This window comes from Oncorhynchus mykiss, chromosome 7 (genome assembly GCF_057628025.1).
Source record: "Oncorhynchus mykiss isolate SJ-2025 chromosome 7, ASM5762802v1, whole genome shotgun sequence".
Lineage (NCBI taxonomy): Eukaryota > Metazoa > Chordata > Actinopteri > Salmoniformes > Salmonidae > Oncorhynchus > Oncorhynchus mykiss.
The window spans coordinates 71,320,671-71,339,773 of NC_143028.1; the positions used below are offsets into that span (position 1 = coordinate 71,320,671).

At 45.6% G+C, this 19,103-nt stretch overlaps 1 protein-coding gene and 1 pseudogene across 2 annotated transcripts in view; one reads left to right on the plus strand and one right to left on the minus strand.

Moving 5' to 3' along the window:
• The window catches only part of LOC110529031 (plexin-B1), a 176,750-nt gene that overhangs the window by 116,733 nt on the left and 40,914 nt on the right, over positions 1–19,103 (minus strand). The gene's annotated exons all lie outside the window — the stretch shown is intronic.
• On the plus strand, positions 2,539–4,107 carry LOC149982664 (uncharacterized; annotated as a pseudogene).

Here is a 19,103-nt window from a genome sequence, read left to right on the forward strand (position 1 = left end):
ATGCCCATGAAGCAGGCCACACTGATGGACCCAGAACTTTTATGAGAAACACATGGCCCCACACACGAAGGCAAACTAAAGACCCTCCAAAAAGGCCTTGCACATCTGGTGGCACCCTCACATAAAAAATATGACTGACTTATTTTATGACGATGATTTATTTTGTGACGAATGCAATGGTTGTGACAGACACAACCCAAAGAAACCATATCAAACACCAATGGGCTCATACGTAATACCTAATGCATGTTTTCAGGATATTAGTATAGACTACACCGACATGGGCCCCGAAAATGTATCTAAAGGCAAACTCTATCTCCTAGTCATAGTAGATAGGTTCTCCAAATGGGTAGAGGCAATACTAACAAAATGGGAGGATGCTAGGTCAGTCTTTGAGTGGCTACAAACCAAACCAAACTAATACCCAGGTATGGCATCCCAAGACAAATCAAATTTGACAAATGGCTTACATTTAACAAACACCTGAGACAGGTGGAAGAAAGATTTGGCATAACCCACAGATTTGGATCTGTGTACAGGCCCCAATCCCAAAATCTGGTGGAACGTCAAACCAAAAGCAAAAGCTAAGATAGCTAAAGTATGTGCCTCATGGGATAATGACTGGTAGAGTCATGCATGGTCCACCAAGGGAGGGAGGTCATATGCCCGCCCTTGATGTACAACAAATTGTAATGTCTAATTATGTGAAAAAACTGACGGTTCTCTCTGCAGCACTCTCTACCCAGGTTCACAAGGTCCAGGAGGGGGAGCTGCCGGGGGACACGCCACTACTGAAGGTAAAGGTTGGTGACGGGGTGAGGGTTACAGTCCACAAGAGAAAGTGGCTGGAACCCAGGTGGACTGGACCGTACGAAGTGAAGGAGGTTACTTCACACTCAGTCCAGGTCAAAGGTAAATCAGGCACACCTTGGCACCGCCTTACACATTGCACCCCAGCCCCAATTCCTTCTAGAACACTGACTGAAGTCAGAGCTGATTTGAGCGGCCTAAATTCGATTCCAAATGAAGACACTCCTTCCTCAGGTGATGCGGCATCAAACTCCGCCTCCCCTGAGAAGGGAACCTCGCCCAGTTAGAGGGAAATTTCTCCCTCTCTGGGTGAGGCTGGGGATATCTGGTCCCTTATGTGATATTCCTACTGATATTTGGAGTAACCCTAGGACTTTCACATGGTTAATTGAACAACTATTTCACCCTGCCACATCACATACACCAACCCCTACACATGTCCCTAACTCCTTTCCTGATATCACTCCCTCCAATCACTCCCGTCCCAAACGTAGCACTACACCTACAGACCCACCATGCAAACCAGACAAGGTTAGGAGCACCACCTTATGTATACCCACGATTGCAACCGCCACCTTTCTGCTATAGTTTTCACGTCTAATAGACGTGAAGAGGGGGATTTGTTATATAAATATTCATACACATAGCTCATATAAACAAAGACATTCCGTCGTAAGAACACATACACCCAGCCATAAGACTGACCCCCTCTTCCTTATATAAACACACATCTCATCTCCCTCTAACTGGCCGGTCCCAAGAGCAAAGCACTTTTGCTGTGCACCAATGGGGCCCGCTCTGGCTAGAGCAAGGCCCGCCTCCAACCCTCCGACCAGTCAAGAAGACCGAAACGACAAGACTCCACCTACTTTATTCTATGTATAAAAATGTATGTAACCATTGTATAGGCCTCTTTTTCACCTGGCTCCTTGCCGAGTTATGTGAACTAGGTCCGTGCACGTAAAACTGCGGGACAAGATATCTCTGACTCATTAAAACTGTCTTTCGTTACAACTGAAATCCACTCTGTCCAGCGTCCGTGGTTTGGTCTCAACTCTCCAGTATTTGAACACTAACACAAGCTAGCCAGAAGAAAACGACCTAGAACAAACCTAGCAAGGGCAGTTAATACAACTACATCAAACGACCAAACTGAGTGAGTAAACCAAAAAGGAGCACGGACTAACTTTAAACATATCTTGTTTTTTTTGTGTGAGGATTTGCCACTCTTTGTTGGTTTTTGAACTAAATAAGCGCTAGCTAGCAACAGCAGCAGACAAACAAATCGGTTGTCATGGCAACGTGGCAGCAGAACAGCGCAGCAGCAGCAGAGCTCACAGGCATCATGTCCCAACTCCCCCTCAGCGCTGAATCCATTCTCTACCCTAAAGAGGCCAAAAATGACACAACGAGGAAAGCTTTTAAACAGAAACTACTATAGGGGTGGCCAGAAAACCTTTTTGCAGACTACAAAAACGGTGACGTGAGTAATCTCATCTTCCTCACTGACCAACCAAATGCATGGCGCTCAGCAGTCTGCTCTCACTACCAATCCATTAAAAAAGAGGGGATCTGTAATGGGTGGAAGCTGAAAATCAAAGCACCATGATAACAATCAACCTCTACAAGACTGGGACTGTCATGGTGAAAGGTAACATTAGGCTGTTTGAAACAGACTTTCAGACCATTAAGGAGAGAGCAGAGAGAGGGAAGAACACCAGCAGTGACATGCCCTTCCACAAGACAAACTCCACCAGCACCACCCTCACCCCTACTCTCCCCACCCAAAAAGACACATCCAGCACCTCTCTTCCCACCATAGTGGAGGACAAGCCCCAGGAGGAGAGCGACCCCCTCAGTGCAGAGCAGGCTCAGGCCCTCCTCACCACCATGGCTGCCATGAGGGATGAGTTCACCAAACTAGAAGGGGAGGTGGTCCTGCTCAGGGAGAGTGTGAGCAAACCGCAACCAGACAACCACACCTTAGAGAAGCTCCTAACCAAAGGTGAGGACAGAGCAGGACAGAAGCCTTGCAACACAGCTGAAAGAGGTTCAGCAAGAGAGAGACAGACTCAAGAGAGAGCTGGCTGATCTAACAAAGGAGGTGAGAGCTCCAAAAAGACAGGCAGAACAGTAATAACGATCTGACCACACAAAGAGAGGAGCTGCAGGAGAGAGAGGACAGAAGACAGGCTGCAGGAGCAGCTAGATCACCACTCTATGACCTGCCCTCACACAGCAGAGAAGCCCAGATCAACCAGCCAGGCCTCCCCAGCCCTGTCCTCACACAGCAGAGGAGCCCAGATCAACCAGCCAGGCCTCCCCAGCCCTGCCTGCTGCACCCCTCCTCCCCAGCCCATAGAACAGCCTCCCACTGACAGCGGCACCGGCACAGACCAGCCACACCCCAGCTCCAACACCCACAAGCCCCCCCTCTGCCCCCTCCAGTCCAGAAGAAACACTGGCCGACATCGTCCTGTTGATGAACTCAAATGGGAAGTTGGTTCAGGAGAAGAAACGTTTCCCTAGACACAAAACGAGAAAGGTGTGGTGCCCAACAACGCAGAGTGCCATGGAGCTGCTTGATAAGGCCTATCTCGCGCCGCCAAGCCACATAATCATACATACCGGAACGACCTGCGTGCTCAGCAGGAGAGGGTGGTGACTTCACTACGGGGAGTGATCGAGAAGGCCTCTGCAATCTTCCCCAACTCAAGAATTGTGGCGTCAACCCTTCTACAGAGGAAGGACTTCCACACTGCCACAATCCAAAGAATAAACGCCAGCCTATCCCGGGACTGTGCCCTGCGACCCAATGTACACCTGGCCCACCACCCCACCCTCGATCTGGACTCTCTCTATGACCATGTTCACCTGTACAGGGAGACAGTCCCCATCCTTGCCAAGACTCTCAAGGACTTCGCTTTAAACCGCAGTCCGACCTCTCCACCCAGGAACAGCGGAGCAATCTCCACCCCGCCAAGATCACTGAGACAACGCCCCGGACCAGCACCCTGGACCCCCCAGCCACGGCCACAGCACCACCAACCTCAATGCCCACCACAGCCAGCGCAGCACAGACCACCCCAGCCCAGCTTCAGAGCCACCCAGACGAGGCCTCCCACCCCCCTGCCCCCCACCGCAGACCCACACTTGGAGCAGCCACAGCCCAGCAGGCAGAGCTACGCACAGGCTGAGAGAGGAGCAACTGGCCCAGCCCCCACCAACCAAATGAGTGACATTAAACAAATGCTGAGTCTACTATGCTCACATGTGATAGGCCGAGGGTCACGGTAAGATGAGCACAATAACTCCATCCTCACACTTCACCCACCCAAGTAGCATGACACAAATTCTATCTTAAATGATAAACAAATCACATTTGCATAGTAAGAGTTTACTTTAATTGAAAAATCCTATTTTAATAGTTCTTGTTGGATTGTGAGTGTCTCATTTTGAAGGTAAAGGAAAAAAAAGTTAGGAAATCTTTTTACGTTTTACGTAAAGAGCAGAAACCCAGACTTCCTGAAAGAAATTGATGATGTTGATATTGTAGTACTACAGGAAACATGGTGCAGAGGTGATGTTTCCACTGGCTGTCCACTAGGTTATAGGGATATAATCATACCATCCACTAAATTAAAAGGAATCAAACAGGGCAGAGACTCAGGGGGAATGCTACTATGGTATAAAGCTGAACTAATTATTTCAAATCGAATTGATCAAAACAGGATAATTCTTTATCTGGTTAAAAATCAACAAGGAGGCTATCTTGACAGATAAAAACATCTTCCTCTGTGCCACATACATTCCCCCATCAGAGTCTCCCTACTTCAAAGAAGAGAGTTTCTCCATTCTAGAGGGGGAAATTAGTCAATTTCAGGCCCAAGGCAACGTACTGGTCTGTGGAGACCTGAATGCTAGAACAGCAGAAGAACAAGACACTATTAACAGTCATGGGGATAAACACCTAGCAGGAAGCAACAACCTTTCCCTCCCCACATACCCCCACAGAAACAACTATGACAAAGTGAAAAACAAAAACGGAGTACAGCTCGTGAAGCTCTGTCGAACACTGGGTCTGTACATAGTCAATGGTAGGCTGAGAGGGGACTCTTTTGGTAGGTATACCTACAGCTCATCCCTTGGCAGCAGCACTGTAGACTACTTCCTCACCGACCTAAACCTAGAGTCTCTCAGAGCCTTCACAGTCAGCCCACTAACACCTCTCTCAGACCACAGTAAAATCACAGTGCATCTGAGAAGAGAAGAACCCAACCGTGAAGCATCACGGCCAAATAAATGACATGGTACAAAACAGGCCTATAGATGGAGTCCAAACAGTAAAGACATCTACCAAAAAGCAATTAGTAGCCAAAAAATACAATCTCTCCTGGACAACTTTTTAGCCTTAACATTCTCCTACAGCAATGAAGATGTAAATTTGGCTGTTTGGAACATAAACGTTATATTTGACAAATTAGCCTCCTTGACTAATTTAAAGAAGCATAAGAGCAAACCAGAAATAACAATGAAAAATGGTTTGGTAATGATTGCAAAAATCTAAGAAAGTCATTGAGAAATATATCTTGTCAAAAACACAGAACCAGACAACAAAAATATACGCCTTCAATATGGGGAAACACTCAAGCAATAGAAACACACCCTAAGAACAAAAAATGAACAGCACTTTAGAAATCAGCTGGATGGAATTGATTGGAATAAATTAAACAAACCTCATCATGAGGAATTGGCTATACAAAATGGGGATATGTGGAGAAATCACTTTGCAAACCACTACAGCAATATAACAAAGAGCCCAGAACAAAAAGATATACAAGACAAATTATAAATCCTTGAATCAGCAGTCAAAGACCATCAGAATCCTGTGGATACCCCAATTACAGAAGAAGAATTATTGGAAAGACTATGCACTCTCCAACCCAAAAAGGCCTGTGGTGCTGATGGTATTTTAAATGAAATTATCAAATATACAGACCACAAATTCAAAATGGCTATACTCAAACTCTTCAACATTATCCTCACTGCAGGTATTTTCCCCCGATATTTGGAACCAGGGATTGATCACACCAATCTATAAAAATGGAGACAAATTTGACCCAAATAATTAGAGGAATTTGCATTAACAGCAACTTGGGGAAATGTTCTGTAGTATTATAAATAGCAGACTACATCATTTCCTTGACGAACACAACGTCCTGAGCAGAAGCCAGATTGGATTTCTAAAAAATGATCGTACAACAGACCACATTTACACCCTCCACACACTAATTGATAAACAAGTAAACAAAAACAAAGGCAAAATCTACTCGTGTTTTGTAGATTTCAAGAAAGCATTTGATTCAATTTGGCACGAAGATTTTATTAAATCAATGTACACTAAAAACAAATGTGCGGTTAAAATTGGCAACAAGCAAACAGACTTCTTCTCTCAGGGACGGGGAGTGAAACAGGGCTGCCCAATAAGTCCAACACTATTTAACATCTACATTAATGAATTGGCAAAAACATTTGAAGAATCGGCAACACCTGGTCACCCTACACAACACTGAAATCAAGTGTCTGCTGTACGCAGATGACCTGGTGCTGTTGGTCCCACCATTTATTTATATATAAATATATATTTTATATATAAATATATATATTTTTATTTTGCGATATGAAAACTTTGACAATGTAAGTAATAATGAAATTGCCATGTCAATAAAGTCAATTGAATTGAGAGAGAGAGACCGGAGGATAGCAAGAGAGAGAGAGACCGGAGGATAGCAAGAGAGAGAGCGAGACCGGAGGATAGCGAGAGAGAGAGACCAGAGGATAGCGAGAGAGAGAGAGACCGGAGGATAGCGAGAGAGAGAGAGACCGGAGGATAGCAAGAGAGAGAGAGAGAGACCAGAGGATAGCGAGAGAGAGAGAGACCGGAGGATAGCGAGAGAGAGAGAGACCGGAGGATAGCAAGAGAGAGAGAGACCAGAGGATAGCGAGAGAGAGAGAGACCAGAGGATAGCGAGAGAGAGACCAGAGGATAGCGAGAGAGAGAGAGAGAGACCGGAGGATAGCAAGAGAGAGAGAGAGACCAGAGGATAGCGAGAGAGAGAGACCGGAGGATAGCGAGAGAGAGGGAGAGAGACACAGAGTATAGAAAGAGAGAGACAGAGGATAGAAAGAGAGAGAGAGACACACAGAGGATAGAAAGAGAGAGAGAGAGACAGAAGATAGCGAGAGAGAGAGAGACAGAAGATAGCGAGAGAGAGAGAGAGACCAGAGGATAGCGAGAGAGACACACCTGAGGATAGCAAGAGAGAGACACACAGAAGATAGCGAGAGAGAGAGAGAGAGAGACACAGGATAGCGAGAGACACACAGAAGATAGCGAGAGAGAGAGAGAGAGTAGTGTGAGAGAGAGACGCAGGATAGCGAGAGACACACACAGAAGATAGCGAGAGAGAGAGTAGTGTAAGAGAGAGACACAGGATAGCGAGAGAAAAGGGCAACCAGTGAAGAACACACACCACTGTAAATACAACCCATATTTATGCTTATTTATTTTACCTTGTGTCCTTTAACCATTTGTACATTGTTAAAACACTGTATGTATGTGTATATATATATGTAATGTCTTTATTGTTTTGAAACTTCTGTATGTGTAATGTTTACTGTTAATTTTTATTGTTTATTTCACTTTATATATTCACTTTATATATTATCTACCTCACTTGCTTTGACAGTGTTAACACATGTTTCCAATGCCAATAAAGCCCTTGAATTGAATTGAAATTGAGAGAGAGAGACACCGAGGATAGCAAGAGAGATAAAGAAAAAGAGAGAGACACACAGAGGATAGCGAGAGAGAGAGACACAGAGGATAGCGAGAGAGAGACACACAGAGGATAGCGAGAGAGAGAGAGAGAGAGAGAGAAACAGAGGATAGCGAGAGAGAGAGACACAGAGGATAGCGAGAGAGAGAGAGAGACACACAGAGGATAGCGAGAGAGAGAGAGAGACACACAGAGGATAGCGAGAGAGAGAGAGAGAGAGACACAGAGGATAGCGAGAGAGAGAGACACAGAGGATAGCGAGAGAGAGACACACAGAGGATAGCGAGAGAGAGACACACAGAGGATAGCGAGAGAGAGACACACAGAGGATAGCGAGAGAGAGAGAGAGAGAGAAACAGAGGATAGCGAGAGAGAGAGACACAGAGGATAGCGAGAGAGAGAGAGAGACACACAGAGGATAGCGAGAGAGAGAGAGAGAGAGAGACCAGAGGATAGCGAGAGAGAGAGAGAGAGAGAGACCAGAGGATAGCGAGAGAGAGAGAGAGAGACACACAGAGGATAGCGAGAGAGAGAGAGAGAGAGAGAAACAGAGGATAGCGAGAGAGAGAGACACAGAGGATAGCGAGAGAGAGAGACACAGAGGATAGCGAGAGAGAGAGAGAGAGAGAGAAACAGAGGATAGCGAGAGAGAGAGAGACACAGAGGATAGCGAGAGAGAGAGAGAGAGAGAGAGACACAGAGGATAGCGAGAGAGAGAGAGCGAGACACAGAGGATAGCGAGAGAGAGACACAGAGGATAGCGAGAGAGAGACAGGATAGAGAGAGAGAGAGAGAGAGAGAGAGAGAGACACAGAGGATAGCGAGAGAGAGAGAGAGAGAGACACAGAGGATAGAGAGAGAGAGACACAGAGGATAGCGAGAGAGAGAGAGAGAGACAGAGGATAGCGAGAGAGAGAGAGAGAGACACAGAGGATAGCGAGAGAGAGAGAGCGAGACACAGAGGATAGCGAGAGAGAGAGAGCGAGACACAGAGGATAGCGAGAGAGAGACACAGAGGATAGCGAGAGAGAGACAGAGGATAGAGAGAGAGAGAGAGACACACACACAGAGGATAGCGAGAGAGAGAGAGAGACACACAGAGGATAGCAAGAGAGAGAGAGACAGAGAATAGCGAGAGAGAGAGACAGAATAGCGAGAGAGAAAGACACCGGAGGATAGCAAGAGAGAGAGAGACCAGAGGATAGCGAGAGAGAGAGAGAGAGACCGGAGGATAGCAAGAGAGAGAGAGAGAGAGACCAGAGGATAGCGAGAGAGAGAGACCGGAGGATAGCGAGAGAGAGGGAGAGAGACACAGAGTATAGAAAGAGAGAGACAGAGGATAGAAAGAGAGAGAGAGACACACAGAGGATAGAAAGAGAGAGAGAGAGAGACAGAAGATAGCGAGAGAGAGAGAGACAGAAGATAGCGAGAGAGAGAGAGAGACCAGAGGATAGCGAGAGAGAGAGAGAGAGAGACCAGAGGATAGCGAGAGAGAGAGAGAAACAGAGGATAGCGAGAGAGAGACACAGAGGATAGCGAGAGAGAGAGACACAGAGGATAGCGAGAGAGAGACACACAGAGGATAGCGAGAGAGAGACACACAGAGGATAGCGAGAGAGAGAGAGAGAGAAACAGAGGATAGCGAGAGAGAGAGACAGAGGATAGCGAGAGAGAGAGAGAGACACACAGAGGATAGCGAGAGAGAGAGAGAGACCAGAGGATAGCGAGAGAGAGAGAGAGACACACAGAGGATAGCGAGAGAGAGAGAGAGAGAGACACACAGAGGATAGCGAGAGAGAGAGAGAGAGAGACACACAGAGGATAGCGAGAGAGAGAGAGAAAAAGAGAGAGACCGGAGGATAGCGAGAGAGAGACACAGAGGATAGCGAGAGAGAGACACACAGAGGATAGCGAGAGAGAGAGAGAGAGAGAAACAGAGGATAGCGAGAGAGAGAGACACAGAGGATAGCGAGAGAGAGAGAGAGACACAGAGGATAGCGAGAGAGAGAGAGCGAGACACAGAGGATAGCGAGAGAGAGAGAGCGAGACACAGAGGATAGCGAGAGAGAGACACAGAGGATAGCGAGAGAGAGACAGAGGATAGAGAGAGAGAGAGAGACACACACACAGAGGATAGCGAGAGAGAGAGAGAGACACACAGAGGATAGCAAGAGAGAGAGAGACAGAGAATAGCGAGAGAGAGAGACAGAATAGCGAGAGAGAAAGACACCGGAGGATAGCAAGAGAGAGAGAGACCAGAGGATAGCGAGAGAGAGAGAGAGAGACCGGAGGATAGCAAGAGAGAGAGAGAGAGAGACCAGAGGATAGCGAGAGAGAGAGACCGGAGGATAGCGAGAGAGAGGGAGAGAGACACAGAGTATAGAAAGAGAGAGACAGAGGATAGAAAGAGAGAGAGAGACACACAGAGGATAGAAAGAGAGAGAGAGAGAGACAGAAGATAGCGAGAGAGAGAGAGACAGAAGATAGCGAGAGAGAGAGAGAGACCAGAGGATAGCGAGAGAGAGAGAGAGAGAGACCAGAGGATAGCGAGAGAGAGAGAGAAACAGAGGATAGCGAGAGAGAGACACAGAGGATAGCGAGAGAGAGAGACACAGAGGATAGCGAGAGAGAGACACACAGAGGATAGCGAGAGAGAGACACACAGAGGATAGCGAGAGAGAGAGAGAGAGAAACAGAGGATAGCGAGAGAGAGAGACACAGAGGATAGCGAGAGAGAGAGAGAGACACACAGAGGATAGCGAGAGAGAGAGAGAGAGAGACCAGAGGATAGCGAGAGAGAGAGAGAGACACACAGAGGATAGCGAGAGAGAGAGAGAGAGAGACACACAGAGGATAGCGAGAGAGAGAGAGAGAGAGACACACAGAGGATAGCGAGAGAGAGAGAGAAAAAGAGAGAGACCGGAGGATAGCGAGAGAGAGACACAGAGGATAGCGAGAGAGAGACACACAGAGGATAGCGAGAGAGAGAGAGAGAGAGAAACAGAGGATAGCGAGAGAGAGAGACACAGAGGATAGCGAGAGAGAGAGAGAGACACACAGAGGATAGCGAGAGAGAGAGAGAGACACACACACAGAGGATAGCGAGAGAGAGAGAGAGAGAGACACACAGAGGATAGCGAGAGAGAGAGAGAGACACACACACAGAGGATAGCGAGAGAGAGAGAGAGACACACAGAGGATAGCAAGAGAGATAAAGAAAAAGAGAGAGACCGGAGGATAGCGAGAGAGAGAGACACAGAGGATAGCGAGAGAGAGACACACAGAGGATAGCGAGAGAGAGACACACAGAGGATAGCGAGAGAGAGACACACAGAGGATAGCGAGAGAGAGAGAGAGAGAGAAACAGAGGATAGCGAGAGAGAGAGACACAGAGGATAGCGAGAGAGAGAGAGAGAGAGACACAGAGGATAGCGAGAGAGAGACAGAGGATAGAGAGAGAGAGAGAGACACACACACAGAGGATAGCGAGAGAGAGAGAGAGACACACACAGAGGATAGCAAGAGAGAGAGACAGACAATAGCGAGAGAGAGAGACAGAGAATAGCGAGAGAGAAAGACACCGGAGGATAGCAAGAGAGAGACACAGAGGATAGCAAGAGAGAGAGAGAGGATAGTAAGAGAGAGCGAGACAGAGGATAGTAAGAGAGAGAGAGAGAGACACAGGATAGTAAGAGAGAGAGAGAGAGGGAGAGAGAGAGGATAGTAAGAGAGAGAGACAGAGAGGATAGTAAGAGAGAGACACAGAGAGGATAGTAAGAGAGAGACACAGGAAAACCAAGGAAATCAAAGAAAAACAGAGAGAAAGAAAAGCAGAGAAAGACTGAGCAATTGAAGACTGAATTATCATGATAACAATAAATTGAACGATAAATTCATCACATTAATGTGCACCAGTTAGTTTTTTTTACGTCACCCTTAAAACTACTACTTGAATATTGTAGCTATCAATTGTCTAGTTAGCAATAGCCCATATTAACAGACTTCATATCAAACGTCACATTCCTCTAGGCCACTAATCATTATTATCGATATTAGAAAAATGTCCTCGATAAATAGTCAGTTCGGTCTGTATCGATCATTTTCAGTTTATCATCCCAGCTCTAGTGTATGAGGATAGGGGTCTAGGCAAGAGGGGGGTTCTTATTCCTTCTGTTCCAATCAGCTCTATTTAAAACACAATGGACACCCCTCCAGCACCCCAGCCCCCTACTGCTGACCACAAATCGGACTCTGTGTGTGTGGAGGTTTGGCGGGATGTTGGAAGCTTAAAGAAAAAGGGGAGCGCAAATGCACACACACAACCACAAATGTAAACCTACCCACACAGACACAGTATGGACCTCGGTCCCCACAGGGTCACTATAACCTCATGTAAACACAGATGATTTGTCACACTCTTTTCCTGTTAACACTGATGGGCAGATCTAGAGGGGGCATTGATCCACACCCACCCACCTACCTGGACATGCCATGCTATCTAACTATATACACTAGCCTGGACTTGCCATGCTATCTAACTATATACACTGTCCTTCCAGGCCATGCTATCTAACTATATACACTGTCCTTCCAGGCCATGCTATCTAACTATATACACTGTCCTTCCAGGCCATGCTATCTAACTATATACACTGTCCTTCCAGGCCATGCTATCTAACTATATACACTGTCCTTCCAGGCCATGCTATCTAACTATATACACTGTCCTTCCAGGCCATGCTATCTAACTATATACACTGTCCTTCCAGGCCATGCTATCTAACTATACACTGTCCTGCCAGGCCATGCCACATAGCTAAAGTAACCACTATGGACACATCATTCACGCCAACATGCTAAAGTAGACTGTTGGTTTCTGTATACACCATTTTTTAGAAAGTCAATGACTATTAATGTGTTGATCAGAGCTTTCAAAGGGATTTTGAGGAGGGTTCTATGAAAAGTCATTCTGGCACTGGACAACGATGAAGAGAGGCTATGTTCTCCTAAAGCAGACCCTTGGACCTTTGTGTTAAAAAAGAAAGAAATAAAGTCCAGTAACAGATGCCGAGACTGATAATTACACACATTTTCTTGCCCACCTTCTGCTCCTCCAATTCCCTAGTGTCTTCATTAATCTCTCTTCACCGCGGTCCAGCCTCGTTAGGAGAGCCTTGTTCAGCAGTCCTTGAGATACAATCAAAGACGGTAATCATAACAGCGCATCAACACACTGAAAACAGTCCAGATTCCTGACCAGCCATGACAAAACAATGTCTGCACACCCAACCGCCCCAAATCACCGTTGCCTTTATTATCAGGTAGAAACAACCCTTGGCATGGCACTATGACAGCTACCCACCTCACTCACACGGGCCATTTTCACATACACTAAATCAAACTAATAAAACTTCATCAAGGCTTCCTGAAGTCCTCATATGACCCAGGCTGAGTGGCCTTAATCAAGGCTTCCTGAAGTCCTCATATGACCCAGGTTGAGTGGCCCATAAGTCCTCATATGACCCTCTCTAATTGGAGAGGCCTGTCTGAGGGGACATGTCCCAATTTGTCAACTTGCATTAACTCCCCAGGAGAATAGCAGAGTGAGTGAGTGTGTGTTTATTTGTGTCCAGGCTAAGTACTTGGGGACCTGCATCCATTACTGATCAGGCCCATGTTTGTTTAACTATAGAGCTGTACCTGTGGGGATTCTCCAGTAGCCGGAGACCATAGATCTTCTGCACATTCTAGCTCTCCTTTTAACAGCTTGGTTTCTCTTGATTAGGTTCTCTCTCCGACTGTCTCTCGCTTTGTCCTTATGTCCCTGTCTTTCATTGTATTTTTACTGTCTACAATTGTCTTAGTCTTGCCCCTCTTTCTCTCACTCCCTCCCTCTTTCCTGCGTCTCTGCTTCTTCCTCAGTCTTTCTCCCCACGTACTCTCCTCCGTCGATCTCCGGGGTGAGGATGGATGGAGAGGGGGAGGGAAGGAAGTAAAGACTGGGTAATGAGAGAAGAGGTGAACATCAGGATCAAGGTGGAGGGGAAAAGACTAAATAAATCTAGATTTTCTGAAGACCACTGAAAAATACCCCAATATCATCAGGCCGTCTACAGTTGAAGTCGGAAGTTTACATACACTTAGGTTGGAGTCATTAAAACTTGTTTTTCAACCACTCCACAAATTTCTTGTTAACAAACTATAGTTTTGACAAGTCGGTTAGGACATCTACTTTGTGAATGACACAAGTAGTTCTGACTACTATTGCTATTAACAGACAGATTATTTCACTTATAATTCACTGTATCACAATTTCAGTGGGTCAGAAGTTTACATACACTAAGTTGACTGTGCCTTTAAACAGCTTGGAAAATTCCAGAAAACGATGTCATGGCTTCTGAAGGGCTAATTGACATAATTTGAGTCAATTGGAGGTGTACCTGCGGATGTATTTCAAGGCCTACCTTCAAACTCAGTGCCTCTTTGCTTGACATCATGAGAAAATAAAAAGAAATCAGCAAAGACCTCAGCAAAAAAAATTGTAGACCTCCACAAGTCTGGTTCATCCTTGGGAGCAATTTCCAAACACCTGAAGGTACCACGTTCATCTGTACAAACAATAGTACTCAAGTAAAAACACCATAGGACCACGCAGCCGTCATATCGCACAGGAAGGAGTTCTGTTTCCTAGAGATGAATGTACTTTGGTGCGAAAGGGCAACTCAATCCCAGAACAGCAGCAAAGGACCTTGTGAAGATGCTGGAGGAAACAGGTACAAAAGTATCTATATCCACAGTAAAACGAGTCCTATATTGACATAACCTGAAAGGCCGCTCAGCAAGGAAGAAGCCACTGCTACAAAACCGCCATAAAAGCCAGACTACGGTTTGCAACTGCACATGGGGACAAAGATGGTACTTTTTGGAGAAATGTCCTCTGGACTGATGAAACAAAAATATAACTGTTTGGCCATAATGACCATTGTTATGTTTGGAGGAAAAAGGGGAGGCTTGCAAGCCAAAGAACACCATCCAAAACGTGAAGCATGGGGGTGCTTTGCTGCAGGAGGAACTGATGCAATTCACAAAATAGATGGCATCATGAGGTAGGGAAAATTATGTGGATATATTGAAGCAACATCTAAAAAAAAAACTAATTGTTTAGAGAAATATACATTATTGATTACTGTATATAGAGAAAATGCTACAGTTTTCTTTTTAGACACATTTATAACATTCATTATTTAATTTCCCATGGAGAACATTCCAGATAAATATTTTAAGCTCTACCAAAACAGACAAGAAAGTCTTCATAGATCCGCACAGCCCTAAAACAACAAAGACCAACCCACAAACAAATAAACCAAGGCGAACAAAACCACAGCGGTCGTTCTGCAAGGTCGGGACATTTTCCCATATTAATACATTTGAATAGCAAAACCAACCACAATGCAGGCTGTGACCCAGTTGAGCTGCCAAGGGCACAATCCAACCCCTGTCGAAGTATTTCTGGAGTAACATTTGAACATATGTAGGAAGCTAAATCAGAAAGAAATGGCTGAATGAACATCTGAATAGCTCATATAGTGTTAACTACTAGATGTCTTACAGAGTTCCAGTACTGGACCCTGGATGCATTGACCCAAATCCTCAAGAGACTGTACTGTATCTTAAGTGGCTTTCACACTACACAATATCCACCATGAATTACATATTTGGTACATCTCATTCTTAGGAAGTCCAGGTCATTCCAAATGAATATCTGGGCAAAATATGAGCAATGTGAATGAACACACAGAAAAAGGTGTGAACACCCCTTCAAAATAAGTAGATTTGGCTATTTCAGCGACGAGTTGTACTGAGATGCAGGTCTGCACACCCCTGTTGTACTGCTCCTTTATGTCTGTTTGGGGTCCGCCTGTTAGCGTGTACCATTCTTGCCATACTCCTTCGACCCCTTTCATCAACCAGCTGTTTTCGCCCCCAGGACTGCCGCTGACTGGATGTTTTGTTTGTCGCACCAGCCTCTGTAAACTCTAGACACTTGTGTGTCAAAAGTCCAGGAGGACAGCCTTTTCTGAGATACTGGACTCGCCGTGCCTGTCACCGACGATCATGCCACGCTCAAAGTTGCTTAGGTCACTCGTTTTACCCATTCTAACGTTCAATTGAACAGTGAGTAAATGCCTCGATGCCTGTCTGCCTGCTTTATATAGCAAGCAACGGCCACAGGACTCCTTGTCTGTAGGAGCGATCCATTTTCATGAATGGGGTGGTGTACCAAATAAATGGGCCGGTGAGCGTATACCATAATACATGACATTTAGCAGAAGTTTTTATCCAAAGCAACTTAGCCATGCGTGAATACATTTACATCTATACGGTGCGTTTGGAGAGTATTCAGACCCTTCACTTTTTCCACATTGTTACGTTACAACCTTATTCTAAAATGTATTAAATGTTTTTTCCTAAACCTTCACACAATACCCCATCATGACAAAGCGAAAATAGGTTCAGACATTTGTGTAAATTAATAATTTTTAAAAACTGAAATACTTTATTTACATAAGTATTCAGACCCTTTGCTATAATTGAGCTCCGGTGCATCTGGTTTCCATTGATCATCCTTGAGATGATTGGAGTCCACCTGTGGTAAATTGAACTGATTGGACATGATTTGGTAAGGCACACAGCAGTCTAAATAAGGTTCCACAGTTGACAGTGCATGTCAGAGCAAAAACAAAACGATGAGGTCAAAGGAATTGTCTGTAGAGCTCTGAGACAGGATTGTGTCGAGGCACAGATCTGGGGAAGGGTACCAAAACATTTCAACAGCATTGAAGGTCCCCAAGAACACAGTGGCTTCCATTTTAAAATGGAAGAAGTTTATAACCACCAAGACTCATCCTAGAGCTGGCTGCCTGGCCAAAATGAGTAATTGGGGGAGAAGGATCTTGGTCAGGGAGGTGAACCCGATGGTTACTCTGCCAGAGCTCCATAGTTCCTCTGTGGAAACGGTTGTCCTTCTGGAAGGTTCTCCCATCTCTGCAGCACTCCGCCAATCAGGCCTGTATGGTAGAGTGGGCAGATGGAAGGCACTCCTCAGTAAAAAGGCATCCTACAGCCAGCTTGGAGTTTGCCAAAAGGTACCTAACGACTCTCAGACCATGAGAAACAAGATTCTCTGGTCTGATCAAACTGAGATTGACCTCTTTGGCCTGAATGCCAAGCGTCACATCTGGAGGAAGCCTGGCACCATTCCTACGGTAAAGCATGAGGGTGGCAGCATCATGCTGTGGGGATGTTTTTCAGCTGCATGGACTGGGAGGCTATTCAGGATCGAGGGAAACATGAACGGTGCAAAGTACAGAGAGATCCTTGATGAAAACTTGCTCTAGTGCGCTCAGAACCTCAGATTAGAGTGAAGGTTCACTTTCCAACAGGACAACGACCCTAAGCACACAGCCAAGACAACTCAGGAGTGGCTTTGGGGCAAGTCTGAATGTCTTTGAGTTGCCAAGCCAGAGCCTGGACTTGAACCCGATCTAACATCTCCGGAGAGAATTGAAAATAGCTGTGTAGTGACACTCCATTCAATCTGACAAGCTTGAGAGGATCTGCAGAGAAGAATGAGAGAAACTCCCCAAATACGGGTGTGCCAAGCTTGTAGCGTCAAACTCAAGAAGACGATTTAATCCATTTTAGAATAAGCTGTAACATAAAATGTGGGAAAAGGGGTCTGAATAGTTTCCGAATTTGTATTTATTTGACCTTTATTTAACTAAGTCAGTTAAGAACAAATTCTTATTTTCAAATGTACTGTAGGTGGCCCAAGCAGGAATGTAAAACATTTGGTACTGCAAGTGCTTTGCTCTACCAACTGAGACACTATGGACTAACAACTGGCAACACAGAAATGGTTCTACGCGAGCCATTTCAGGGCTGGCCCAACCGTATGCACAGTTGTAAAACTGTCAAGGGATTGACCCAGTTCTACCATTTCAAAGCCTTTCTTTGACAGTGCAGGATATTTAAGTCCACCTCATCAAAGGTGAGGAACCAAATCTTAACACACTACCCCTCCCATGTCTAATACACTGTAGAATGTTCTGTACTTGAGCAACGGAGCATTAGACACAAAACATTATTGATAAAGGTCTCCTCTACAGCCCTGGAGCATCAACAGTAGGCCATGTGAATGTCACAGAAACAATGTAGATCGAGACTGCTGATTAGATGAGGGATGTATATTAACTCTTTCAGGTGTGAGTATGGACATGCAGAAAGACATGGCTGAAGGCAAAGCAGAAGAAAAAAAAATTGAGGCGAATTTCTTCAAGGTTTTGTTGCAGAGGCCTGAAGGCAAGGGTTGTAGCAATACTAACGTCAGTGAAAGTGTGTGTGTGTGTACACAAGTCTGAGTGCCGAAGTGGTTTGGTATTTGTTCCTTTAGGCTTGGTTTCAAAACTGCCTGCCATGGTCAGTTTGGAGTTGAACAGGACTGCCAAACAAGGAACAAAGCTGCAATCATGGCTATTAGCATGGAGTCCAGTTAAACAAAATACCATTTTATATCAATAGACCTGACTGAAACAATACACGGTGAGTAGACTGAGCAGATTGAGCTCCGCCATACTTTGCATCTCATTTCCCTACTCCTCAAAACACAGGACACAGTTCAGAACAACACATTCCCATTTCCACATCTGCTGTACCTTAATAACACAATTGATCGTATCTATTCTCTCTCGTGGTATAAGTACTGTTGCTGATGGTTTCTAAAAGACCAATCCTAAAGTAAATTGTGCAATGGGTTTTGAATGACTCCATTACACGGTCTGATTGTTATAGCACTGTGGTTATATTAGTGTCTAGACCAGGTGTGTGATGTTCAGGGAGTCTCTGCTGGGGGTAAAGTTCAGGCAGGCACCTCCCCTGCAGTGTGGCTGCTGGTTTCCTGTCTGCCCTGGCTGATCATTTCCCTGTAATATGGGTGTGTGTGAGAGAGATGAGCAGCTGGCTAAACACACAGAGGCAGGGCACCAGAAGAGCTACTGGACGTGGGGAGGCCCCAGCAGTCAACCAAAACACCACTCCCTCAAGAAATCACTGTGTGTGTGTGTACATAGTTACCATAAAATCAGTCCCCTCCCAGACAAATCTCAGTGAAAATGTAGACAATAATAAGACACTCAGGAGGCACACACTCCAAGGCCACAGGAAGTACTGTTTAAACAGAGCTCAAATCACAGGCTTGGCTGAGGGCTGCTACAGCCATAGGGAACATACTGAGAGGTAAGGGAACTAATGGAGACAAAAGGTTACTCCGTGATAATCTGCGACAGCGAGCCACTGACAAATGTCTGCTTTAAGTTTCCTCGAGGTTTTCTGCGTTTTCCGGAGCATTTGTCTAACCGGGTAACAAGAAAGACTAATAGTGGAAAAGGGTTTACT